This window comes from Acinonyx jubatus, chromosome F2 (assembly GCF_027475565.1).
Source record: "Acinonyx jubatus isolate Ajub_Pintada_27869175 chromosome F2, VMU_Ajub_asm_v1.0, whole genome shotgun sequence".
In the NCBI taxonomy this organism is placed as follows: Eukaryota; Metazoa; Chordata; class Mammalia; order Carnivora; family Felidae; genus Acinonyx; species Acinonyx jubatus.
Window position 1 is genome coordinate 17,097,497 of NC_069394.1, and position 12,888 is coordinate 17,110,384.

At 49.8% G+C, this 12,888-nt stretch overlaps 1 pseudogene; it reads right to left on the bottom strand.

Annotated features, from left to right (window-relative positions):
* Positions 1-5,238: 5,238 nt before the first annotated feature.
* On the bottom strand, positions 5,239-6,971 carry LOC113600468 (10 kDa heat shock protein, mitochondrial-like; annotated as a pseudogene).
* Between the last annotated feature and the right edge of the window lie 5,917 nt (positions 6,972-12,888).

Sequence of the window (12,888 nt, forward strand, 5' to 3'; positions counted from 1 at the left end):
CGGTCGTCTGTCTGAAGTTTCCGTATACCTACCCTGCTGCCTCTTTTAGACACTACCTAATTTACGTGACCAGGCATTTCTCAGGCCTGTAGGAGTGTCCAGGGTTTTTTGCAATCACAGCAATGCAGCATGTTTTAGGGGACTAGCTCATGTGTTGGGACTAGCTGTAGGATTCATTCCCGGAAGCACAGTTTCTGCGTTTTGGTTGGAATGAAGCAGTGTGCTTCCGAACACTGAGTTGGGTGCCCCATCCAGTTGTGGTGTGCCTTACGGCATTTCTGTAGCCTGCAGGTCTGACTCCTGGAACCCTACAGAATTAACCAGATAAGAACCTAGAGCCTGGAAGGCAGAGGCCATGATGTTACTGAGTCTTTTTTTTCTTGAGCTTGAACCAGCCAGCCTTTTAGGTAGGCTCTCATCATTCATCACCAGGTGGGGTGACAGGAAGGAGGAGCGCTGCCCCCCTCTTCTGGCATTGGAGAAATAGCAGAAAGCTAGAAAGGAATGATCCTGCTTTTTAAAAGAAAAAAAAATGTTTTTTAAACATTCATTTTTGAGAGACCGCACAAGCAGGGTGGGGCAGAGAGAGAGAGAGAGGGAGACAGAATCCGAAGCAGGCTCCAGGCTCTGAGCTGTCAGCACAGAGCCCGATGCAGGGCTCGAACTCACAGACCCCGAGATCATGACCTGAGCTGAAGTCAGATGCTTAACCGACTGAGCCACCCAGGCACCCTGATCCTGCTTATTTCGGGGGGACAGTATATCGCCAGTATCCCCGTGTTCTGAGCTGCTTTGAGGAACACTGACTGAACAGGTGATGTGGTTGCCAACCCTTCATTCATTACAACTCTGTTTCCGAGGTCCCTTCCCCTTTAACATTTCCAGCATTAACTAAATAACAAAGCTTAACCTTGGGAAACATCTAATCCTCTGTTTGGACTTCATACCGTTAGTATCTCCAAAGGCTGGGCTGAGAAAACAAGTGCTTCCTGGCAGTTTACTTGTTTGCTTTTCACTCCGAGTGGGTCTGGTGATTGCATCTGCAATTTAGGGGAGAGTATCCTGCCATGCAATTCCTTCCATGTATGGCGAAAGCCCAGAATGACTCTCCATGTGCTCCCCTTATCCTCACAACTCCGTTAGGGTAGAACCCTATTTCCAGAAACACAACCGGCTGCTGAATGTGACTGGTACTTTCTGGATCATTTAATGTAAGCCTCCAATCTATGGTTTCCAATGTGGCTGTACCGGAGAATCACTTGGGATTTTTAAGGATGCAGATTTCTTGCATTGCTTCCATTCTGTATGTTTTTAAAGTTCCCAGTGATTCTGTATTTCGGTTGGGCTTGGGAACAACCTTGGGAAATAGATAGCACTATTCCCATTTCTCGGGTAAGGAAACTTAAGACTCAGCGTGGTTAAGTCACTTAAGACCAAGCAGCTACAAGGCACCAAAAACAAGGCATGAACCCAGCTCTGAGTTAAGATCTCGGCTGCTGCGTTGCAGTTGAGGAAGCCAAAGGTCAGAATCTGGCATTAAGTGGCAAAAAAAGATTGTTTTCTTGCCAGGCTAAAGGCAGGCCAGAACGTTTGGAAACTTCAGTTGAAGGTATAAATTAGCCTCTTGTCATCCCTGGGGGGATTGCCTTGTGGCTTGGAAAGGGGAAAATTTATTTATATATATATATATATATATATATATATATATATACCCATACATACACATACATATATACACATATATGTGTGTGTGTGTGTATATATATAATTACAAATATCTATGTAAATGTATAAAGTCTACATATATATTATAAAAACTAGGTGTCTATTGAGTAGTGCTTGGGCAGATGCACTTAGGACCAGCTCTCTGTCTTCAGGGTGTGTGCTCTCTACTGGAATGGGTAATGGATTGGGTAGGAATTTGGTGTGTTTAGGGAGAGAGCCGATGGCCTGGTCTCTTGGGAGTCTTAAAGGACTTCTTGTTCATAGAGCGGAATCCTGGTTCCCTGAAAGAGGATATTAGAAGAGGTTTGAGATCCTGGGAAGACTGGATTCAAAACTGAAGTACTTTTAAAAAGCAGCTAAGCGGCTTCTATCTATAATGGCTAATTATCTGCTAATAGGTGTGATCCTAGTGGTTGGGGCAAAAGGAGACTCTGTATAGACTGAAGGCGGGCAAGAACACTGGAAGATTAATTGAAGGTATAAATTCTCTCCCCTGAGGAATTCCCCTGTGGCCTGTATGAATGCATGGGCACAATGGAGGAGAAGGCCCTGCCTTGTCACCAGGGCCAGAAAGACCCACAGTAAGTGCAGAACTGAATTCAGGTGCAAGGTTTAAGGATCACTCAGGAATGTTTATTAAGCTCAAGTTTTCATTGGAAGCCTTTATCTGACCTAGATGAATTTGATCCCTCTCTCTTCTCTGGCATCGGGTTGGCCTTTTTCTAAGGGCTGGCACTGATACGCTGAGTGTCCTTGGTAATTAAGGGCAATCACTGTTAGCTTAAGGGAGACTTTAGATTTTGGTCGAAACTGTCCTGAGAGAAAAGTCACAAACCCAGCTCTGAGGATGTGAGATGCATCTGTCACCACAGCATGCCCTCATCCCCTGCAGGTGCCCAGACCTCTTACTGGGTAGGAGGGCTTGGGACTTTTCTCGATCACTTCGATCAGTTAGGCTTCTCTGATTACAGGTACCCAAAAAGGACTCTGGTTGACTTTAGCAAAAGAGAATTTATTGGAAGGATATAGAGTAGGTCACAGATTCCAAGGGGCCGCGGAGACACCAGATATGGAAGGGGTGCCAGGGATTCGGGGAACGGGAACTAATCTTGACTGCAGCTGCTGGGCTAACTCAGCTCCCACTTTTTATTCTATGCTTGCGTTTCTCCTTTTAGGGTTCATCTCCCAAGTCTTACTGGCTTAGCTTGGCCCTTGTGACCCTCTTGTGACTAGGAATTGAGGGAAAAACACTTGACTCACAGTCCCATTAAGACTGCAAAGGGGGAGAAGTAGTTATTTAAAAGCAAATCAAAGTGCTCTTGCTTCATGAGAAGGGGGAAGTAGATGCTGGATGTGCCTAAAAAGCCCCAGTTGGCCCACTAGCGCATGGAAAGCACATGTGGCCTTTTGGAGGAGCCTCTGGCTTTGCCTCATTCCAACCCAGGAACGAGACTCTATATCCTCCCATCTCCTCCCGCAAGTTCATCTCCAGAGCATTTAGCAAGCATTGTGGATTTTGCCGAAGATTTGGGGAAAAGAAGGTGGAAGTGTTGGCATTGAACCTCATAGGGATAAGTGACTGCCCACACTTCTTGAGGAGAGACTGTGTGTGTGTTCACTGCCATATCCCCAGCACCTAGTGCAAAGGCTGGCACACACAGCCTTGTTGAGATAAATATTTGTTGAAGGAATGGATCCATTTCATAATCTAAATTCTTAGCATGGTCACCTGGCTTCCTGCCTTCTCTCCATCCTTTCTCCACATAGCTCTTCCAGTCCCGTCTGTCTTGGTCAATTCAGCTCTGGCTCCCAAACTCCATACTCCGCAAAATAAAAGCTTTGCAGTTAATCACGCCTACCCACCTTAGAGAGGCTTACTGAAGTTATTTGCCGGACACAAAGCGAGGCTCTGGGTCAGGGAAGCAGGGCAATTCTGTAGCTGAAAAATTAAGATGGTTTTGGGGTGCCTGGCTGGCTCAGTCGGAAGAGCATGCCACTCTTGATCTCGGTGTTGTGAGTTTGAGCCCCACGCTGGGGTGCAGACATGACTCAAATGAACTCAAAAAAAGAATTAAAAAGTGACTTCATTATGTTCACTATTTCAAATTATTTTAAACATTATTTCAAATGTTCATTGCATACTCCTCAAAATTGTGATACGCCCCCTACAGAGGGTTGAATGGTGCCCCCCCCCCACCAAAGATACGTCCATACACTAGTTCCCAGAACCTATGAATATGACCGTATTTGCAGAAAGAGTCTCTGCAGATGTAAGCAAGGATCTTGAGATGAGGAGATCGTCCTGGATTACCCGGGTGGGCTCTGAATCCAATGACAAGTGTCCTATAAGGGCCACACAGGGGATATTTGGCAGAAGAGGGGAAGGCACAGACACACAGAGGAGAAGGTGATGTGGAGGTGGAGGAAGAGCCTGGAGCAGGGGCCCCAGACCAGGGGGGCCAAAGAGCACCTGATGCCACCGCCAGCTGGAAGAGGCAAGGAATGAAATCTGTCATCCAGCCTTTGGAGGAAGTGTGGTCCAGCTGACACCTTGATTTTGGACTTCTGGCCTCCAGAACTGCGAGAAAATAAAATTCTACTGTTTTACGCCCTCAAGTTTGTGAGGACTCGTTACAGCAGCCATAGGAAGCGAATTCACCTCCCAACCACCTTCTCTCAGGTCCTTGAACGCAATGTGCCCTTCCTGCCTCTCGCAGCGGGAACACTGTCCACGCTGTCTCTGGCCCACGTGGTATTCGTAATCCGTTTTCAACCCTTCGGGTGAGACCATCAGACTCTGCCCAAGACAAAAGAAAGGTTGGGCACCGCTGTCCCACCAGCTCAGATCACCTGGGTGCATCTCTTCTTTGCTTCCAAAAGAGCTTTCATCTAAAAGCCGACCCTCAGACTTCTCTCTGCATCCCAGCCTGTTATCTGTCTGTGTCTGTCTGTCACAGACCACTGTCAGTGGCAAACATTACAAAAACGGAATTTGGGATTTCTTATATAAGTCAGAGATCCTTCGGGCTGCAGGGTACCTAAAAGATTATCTAAATCAGATTTGCAAATGGTCTTTAGGCATGGAACTCTTTGCTCGAATGAGATCTCAAATCCTAGTATGTAAAAGACAGAAGTGAGGCTCATCTAAATTGTTTATCAAAAGAGGGGTCACAGCTAGTGTTTTCCTAACTTACCCCTCATTTCAGTCCCTTTTGCCTGTATTTGTTTTTTTTGTTTTTGTTTTTTTTTTTGACAAATCCTTTGAAATTTCCCTGACTTCTATTCAAAATGATTTTTCAAGAGGTGCCTGGATGGCTCAGTCAGGTAAGTGTCCGACTCTTGATTTAGGCTCAGGTCATGATCTCACAGTTCATGAGATCGAGCCCCACGTCAGGCTCTGCAACTGGCAGTGTGGAGCCTGCTTGCTCTCTCCCTGTCTCTCTGCCCCTCCCCCACCCCCCCCTCTCTCAAAATAAATAAACCTAATAAATAAAAAAAATTTTTTTTGGATACCACTAGTTTATTATAAAAGAGAGACATGAAAATTATTTACATGATGAAAGATTTCACAACTTCGCCAGAATGGGCAGCTTCCCTTCATGCCATTTCAATAATGATTTACGTCAGTCTACGTACTTTTCGAGAATGTCACCAGCTCTAAAGAAGAAACGATCCTTGCCGTCTAGAACTACTTTGGTGCCTCCATATTCTGGGAGAAGAACTTTATCTCCAACTTTCACACTCACTGACTGGTTGAATCTCTCCACCCTTTCCTCTGGAGCCTGATCCCACAGCCACCACCGTCGGCTTGCAAAACTTTTCCTTGCGATTTTTCTGGAAGCATAATGTCTTCTTCGGTTACAGTATCGGCTGCCCTCCTTTCAACTGCAACTCAGTCAAAGAGGGGAAGGCACTTTCTAAATGCTTGTTCTGCCATGACTCCGGCCGCTGCAGTTCTTGCTCTGCTCTGGAGCTGCTGCCCTGCAAGGAGACCCTCAGTCCAACCCCCGGGTCACGTGAACGTGGGAAAAGGCCGCCCTACGCGCAGCTAATAAATAAAAAATTTTTACAGTGATATTTTGGAGTTGGCCTCAGTTTTGGGCCATTGCTACAGAGAACAGCTACTTTCCTCGTCTTTGTTGGATTTTAGAGGACCAGTAAATCACTCTCCCCTTTTCCTTGGTTCGGAGCCAAGGGAGAGATAATCACTGTTATTAGAGGTAGAAATGACAGCTTCGTTCTTGAGAAAAGATGGATTGGAAGATATGTCATAGAGGTGCAGTTGCAAAGATGTCCTAAAAAGGAACCCCAGAACTTGAAAGACTGCCCTGGTCACCGGCATAGCAAAACAAGGACAGGGGTGGCTCCTGCTGCAAGCTTACCGTGGGGAGAGCCCAGAAGGTGGTTTCCAGGGGGCCTGGTTGGCTTCACAAGGACTGAGCTCAGTCCCTTCCTTGGCTCACCAATCACATAAGTCTTCCTTTGAGAGAAAAATTAGAGTTTCTGGTGTACTTTTCCTCCCTGGGAAATTCCCTCCCTGTGGAAGTACAAGGGGTCAGGAACCAGTATTTCTCCCTGAAGAGTGTTCACCTCCACTCCCATTAACAAGATGGGGCCCACTCCCAGGCCCCAAATGGCTTCTTTTGAAATGTGCAGTATGTGTGAGTCAGACAGTCAGGTTAGACTAATAGCTGTAACCAGCAACCAATCACTAATTCCCCGCTGCATATCACAGCAGAGCTCCATTTCTTGTCCAAGTCACAGGCCAATGCGGGCAGGCAGGGAGGATGGTGGGGGCCGGGAAGGGGAGTGGAGAATGAGGAGGGGGGTCTGCTCCACGCAGTTATTCGGCGACTCAGTGTCCTTTCAATTAGTGCCGGGATTTCAAACTTCCGTCTGTGCTGTGCTTTGGGCTTCAGCGGCTCCACAACCTCCCAGGACCCCAGAGTCCTCCACTGAATTCTCTGGAGGTGGCCGCTCAAGAAAGAGCCAGTGGAGGACTGCGCAGCCGATTTTAGGGGCCAGGCCGCAAGTGGCCTGCATCATTTCTGCCCACAAGCTGCTGGCCGGCACTCACTCACGGGGTCCCAGCGAATCACGAGGGCAGCTCGGAAACACAAGTCTTCCTGAAGGCCCCTGTGGAACAGCAAACGAAGTTGAAAGAATACCAAGCATTGTCTCAGCACAGTACCGCCTTCACAGAAACACAGCCCAGCCAAGCAAAGCGATTTTACGGCCGTTCAGACCTTTACTAACAAGCCTAAAGAACAGATCCAGGACAATGCTGCTGGTTTTTGTTTTGTTTCGTTTTTTTAATAAATCCTGGGGTGCCTGGGTGGCTTGGTCGGTTGGGTGTCCGACTTCGGCTCAGGTCATGATCTCACGGTCCGTGAGTTCGAGCCCCGCATCGGGCTCTGTGCTGACAGCTCAGAGCCTGGAGCCTGCTTTGGATTCTGTGTCTCCCTCTCTCTCTGCCCCTCCCCTGCTCACATTCCGTCTCTCTCTCTCTGTCAAAAATAAACATTAAAAATTGTTAAAATATTGTATACTCTGTATTTAGAAAAGTTCACACACCTGGATGACTTTTTACAAACCGACACACCTGAGGTAGCTAGCACCCTGATCAGAATATGACATCTCCAGCCCCCAGAAGCCTTCTTGAACACCTGCCCTGGCCCAGTCACCAAGCCCCACCCTAGGTGAGCCACAGTCTTGACTTGTAACCACATAGTAAATTAGTTGTTTCCTGGTTTAGAATATTCTACAAATAGAACCATACCGTACATATTCTTTTGTGTCTGTCTGCGTTTACTTAACGTTACGCTTGTGAGAGTATTCATGTTGTGTATAATTGTAGTGTTTTTGTTCTCATCGCTGAAGCTTACTCCATGGTCCGCATACACCATGATTTACTTGTCCACTCTGCTGTTGGTGGGCATCGGGATAGTTTCAGGATATAACAAGCGTGCTGCTGTGAATATTCCGGGGCACGTACTCTGAGGAACATAGTGACACACATATCCTTTGGGTAAGGCACCTAATTCCTAGAAGGGAGCATTGCCTGGCCTCAGAGTCCCGCACATCTAGTAGTAGTAGAACCGAGTGGTTTTCCAAAGCCAGCCCTTGGTTGTCAGCCTTTCCCCGCTTCTTAAAAGCCCTCCTTCCAATTTGCTCCACTTTGTCCCTCACACCTGAGGGTGTTCGAGAGTCCCCGACTCATCCACTCCAAGAAAACTGCTCCCCTAAGTGACATGTTTGAATCTCAACCCCTCCCCGCCTTCTTTCTCTCTCCTTGCCTCCAGTTTGGTCGCCCTCAGCCCATTCTCCGGATTCTGTTTTCCGAAAACGTGGCACAAGCCGGGCTTGGCCAGAAGGGAACCCACAGAAAAGAGTGGGAGGGACGTGGGAGGGGCTGGGGGCGGGGCTGAATACTGGAAGATTGAATATCCTTTAGAGATAGTGGGGCAGGGGGAGGGGCTGAGAACCCTCACTCATTATTAATGTCTGTATCTGTCACACAGAGAAAGGAAATTAAGGAAATCATTAAGGTGAACTATCTGGAGGTGTGTGGGGCCTGATTAATATTCACATCCACGTGGCGTGTGATGGGAGGGGTGATCCAGGCACGGAAGTGGAAAAGCCACCCCCCTAGACTCCCCTGACAGGGGTGAGGCAGGGCACAGGGCAGTAGGGCCCTGCTGAGGAGGGTGTGGAGCAAGCGCACCTGGAAACGAAGAGCGAAGAGCGACCCGGTGCTGGGGCCTTGCAGCGCTCTTGCACAAAGGTCACTGGTCACAGCTCTAGTTCACCCGCGGTCGCCCTGATTAATGCGCACACCCGGGGCGGGCACTGGGGCAGGAGACAGAGGAGTGGAGCGGTCCCCACTCTCTTGAGAAATGCATAATCATTAATCAACATTACTGGGCCCCACTCAGACTAAGTGGCCTCTTGTGATTAGCAATGGGCCCTTGAAAAATAAAAACGCAGTCTTTTAGCATTTTGAGTGTGTGCATTTGACAATGGCTTTCTTGATAGCAGTGGGGGCTGGGAGGGGGCTTGCTGTGCTGGGCCTGTGGTGTGTGTGTGTGTGTGTGTGTGTGTGTTGGGGGGTGCAGGCCTGGCTTCAGGGTCTGAGGAACAAAGACAATTGGAGGAGTTATGGGTCTGGCCTCAGCGGCAGGAGACTGTCCACTTTGCGGGGGTCAGTTCTGACTGGACCCCTCTCCCTGGGCAGGAACTGGCATGTCCAGGGTGATGAGGCCAGTGGGGGCTGATGTCCCTCTGGGACTTCTGAGTCACAGTTCATGACACACCCGAACGTCCTAGCTAGAAGGAAGTAACCGGGCTCCCACCTTGGAAGGCTGTCGTGGAAATAACCTCAATCTGTGTAAATCATTTGGCTCTCCTCAGACACATTAGTGTCCCTCCCCTTCCCAACCACCAACTCATTTTGTCCTCACAACTACCCTGTGATGGTTGTACTGTCCGCGCGCTGCCGATGAGTTACACGCGGGGCTCAGAGGAGGCGAAGGACTCCCCTCACCAGCAAGAGGCAGAATCCCGGTCCCCACTTTCTGTGTGGACTGGGGTGGGGGGGGGGCGGGCAGACCTGGGCAGAGCTGACACTGCCCTTCACCAGGCCTGTGACCTCGAGCCACATTTATGACCTCACATAAACCTCAGAGCTCTAGTTTCCTCAACTTGACGAAGAGAAGGGTGAGACCCACCTCCTAGGATGATGGTGACACCCCCCTGAGCTAATGCTGCGGAAGCATCTGCTACAAAGCCAGTCCGCAGTGCTATCTGTCCCCCTGCCTTCCTCCCCTGTCCTTCAGTCATCACTGTGATCCTCACAATGGTCTGATGAGGTTGGCATTATTGTTATAGGTGAGGAAACTGAGGCTCAGAGGGGGGACCCTGTCACCCTGCCGTGTCACAGCGCAGTGAAGCAGGGGCAGTGTCATTTAGCACCAGGATGCCACCAAGCTGGTGGATTTTTTTTTTTTATGGTTTATGTGTTTATTTTATTTATTTATTTTGAGAGAGTGCATGTGCAGGTCTCGAGCAGAGAAGGGGCAGAGAGGGGGAGAGAGAGAGAGAGGGAGAGAAAGAATCCCAAGCAGGCTCTGTGCCGTCAGCACAGAGCTGGACACCGTGAGATCATGACCTGAACCGAAACCAAGAGTTAGACGCTTAGCCGACTGAGCCACCCACATGCCCCCGAGGTGGTGCTGATTACAGGGGATGCTGTGGGCCCAGGGAATCACCCTAAATGGCTCTGTTAGAAATGATTCTACTTAGTTGAAAGCCATTTGGGGACAGTGTGTTTTGTTTTAATAACTTGTTTTCTTTACAAAAATCCCAGCTGGCCTCAGTTCTGTTCCCCTCTTATGACTGCCTTGCACTGTAGTGCACATAAAAAGACACATGTGAGAACGTTGATAGCAGCATTTTTTTTTAATGTTTATTTATTTTTGAGAGAGAGACAGCACGTGAGCAGGGAGGGGCAGAGAGAGAAGGAGACACAGAATCCAAAGCAGGCTCCAGGCTCTGAGCTGTCAGCACAGAGCCTGATGAGGGGCTCGAACCCCCAAACTAGGGATCATAACCTGAGCTAAAGTCGGACACTTACCCGACTGAGCCACCCAGGTGCCCCGATTGCAGCATTATTTTTAATAAACTTAAGCTAGAAGCAACCTGAAGTCCATCAGCAGCCGAATGGGTGAACTGTGGTTTGCTCCTCTGATGGAATACTATACAGCTAGGAACACAGACACAGCACTGCCACAGAAAGCAATGTTGGGGAGTCTCAGAAGCAATGTTGCATGGAAGAAGCCAGATGCAAATAATATCTGCTTTATGATCCCATTTATATAAAACTCAAGAATAGGCACAAAGAATCTATGCTGTCAGAAGTCGGGTGAGCGATTACATTAGAGTTGAGGGGGGCAGTTTCTGAGAGGGCCCCTGGGGGTGCACCTGCTTGTACTGGTAATACCCTACTTATTGCTCTGGGTGACGGTTCACTTTATAAAAATTTCTTGAGCTGTATGCTTCTGATCTGTATACGCTTTGTAAAGACCTTATACTTTAGCTTTAATGTTTGTGTAAAAAGATGGGTAAATTAGAGGATCTTGGGAAGGTTGGGGGATCCGGCTTGAGGCTGAATCCCTGGCAGTGACACCCAGGACGCTGCTGCAGGATCGATCTGGTGAGAGACTGCCCCCAGTGAACATTAGAGGGAACAGTCACTGCTGGGCCAGGAATTTGAGCAGGGGTTCATGCATCTTCTCCAGACAGACCAGGCCTTGCAGCCGCCGCTGCCTCCCAGCACATGGAGGCTGCCTGGGCTTCTTCCCTCACATCACCGCTTCCATCCCAATAGATCCTGCTGGCAAATTTGATTTGTGGAGCCGATGCCCCATTCCCAGCCGCAAGGGAGGCTGGCTGAGATCTTCACTTCTATTTGGAGGTAGAAGGCAGGACCCCCTCCAAAGTAAGGAGAATGCCCACAGGTGCAGGACACTCAGAAAGCACGTTCCCTGTGCTCCTGGCCCTTCACAAGGGCCTTTTGGAGACATCGCCCTATTCTAGTGGCCCCGATGGTGTACAGATGCTACCTGTTGCTGTCCAGCTCGATACCTGCCCTTTTATCTTTTCCCTACACTCCTGAGACTGAGAAACTACATTTTCCAGACTCTCTTGCCAGCTGGGTCCCAGTTAGTTTTTACAAACAAAAGGCACCTGTGTGGGATTGGGAGGCGGGAAGAAGGGAGGCGTCGTCCTTCCTCGGTGTTAGGGATGCCTGGGCTCATGGGCCCTGGGTGATACCACTGTCTTCCGTTTGTGCCTTTGACCCTCCCACCACGTGTCATGAATTTTCTGTGGCCACCTACCCCTGTTTTCTTGAGGGCCATGGACCTAAAAGCCATGGGGTGGGGCTCACACGTGTGTGCGTGAGGGCTGGCTGGGGGAGAGTTGAGCCGTTTGTACCCCAGTATGGAGTAGGTCAGGCAGTCCCTGTGGGCCCCTTGTAGAGTAGTTAACAGGTCACAGGAAGGGCCTAAGCAACGACTCCTCACCTGGAACTCAGGCTGGCTGGCTCCCCTGGGCAATGCCAGAAGGCCAGCAAAGGTGCTGGTGAACCCGAGTCAGAGACCCCGGGGCTGGCCCTCTCTCTGTCACCTCCGAGTGTGCATCGCAGGCAACTCACCGAACCTGTCTGGGCCTCGGGTTCCCCATCTGGAAGTGGATAGATTAATACCTACCCCTGACGGTGGTGCAGAGGAAAGTCCTTTGCAAATAGAAGGGAGTAGTTTTTCATGCAAAGGGAGAACTCTGAGCATCAAACCCCCGCCCACCCCCCCACCCCCCCAACAAGGACACTTCAACTGAGGAATGACCTTGGCCTTCTCATCCTGCTGACTGGAATCAGTCCTTCAGTGGCTCCCATGAGAGAAGGGATGTATTCACCGGGTCTGGCACGTTCACAGGCCTGGCGGTGTGCTGGATGCTGGGGATACAGGGATGAAAGGACTCAGTCTCTGCCCTGCAGGAGCCCTTGAGGGAGACATGGGCACGCAGTCTGAAAATTGCAGCTCCCTGGGACCTGGGGGTGGGATCACAGGAAACTTCTAGAAGCAGGGATTTCTAGCTTCGACCTGAAAGAGGAGCAGGGGTTAATGAGATAAAGGATCAGGGCCAGGGTCAGAGTGTCAGGTGGAGGGAACAGTGTTTGCACAGGTCTGGAGGCAAGAGGAATGGAGTGTCCATGAGGTGGAGGCGAGTGTAGGCGAAGGGTGGGCAGTGAGGGGCAATGGGTTCAAGGGTGAGTGAGGCCGATCATGTCCTGCCATGGGGTTTGGACTCACTGGGCACACTGCCCCAGGAGAGACACAGCCGGCCCCGGGCCCAGCTGCAGGCTGGTTTATAAGCTCCCAGCACAAGAGTGGCTGTGTGTCACCTGTTCTGAAATCTGAGGCGTGTAAGGCTCTGGGGTGAACGCTCTCTGTGCCTTTGTCCAATGTTAACCTGCGCTGAGAGGAGAGGCTGCGCCTGGGGACCTTGTGGACTCTGGCCCCAATCCTGCGCCCCACAGCGAGCAGGGGAAAGTCAGGACCGGGAGCTGCTAGGAACTTCTCTACCCTCTTCCCGCCTCTCGGC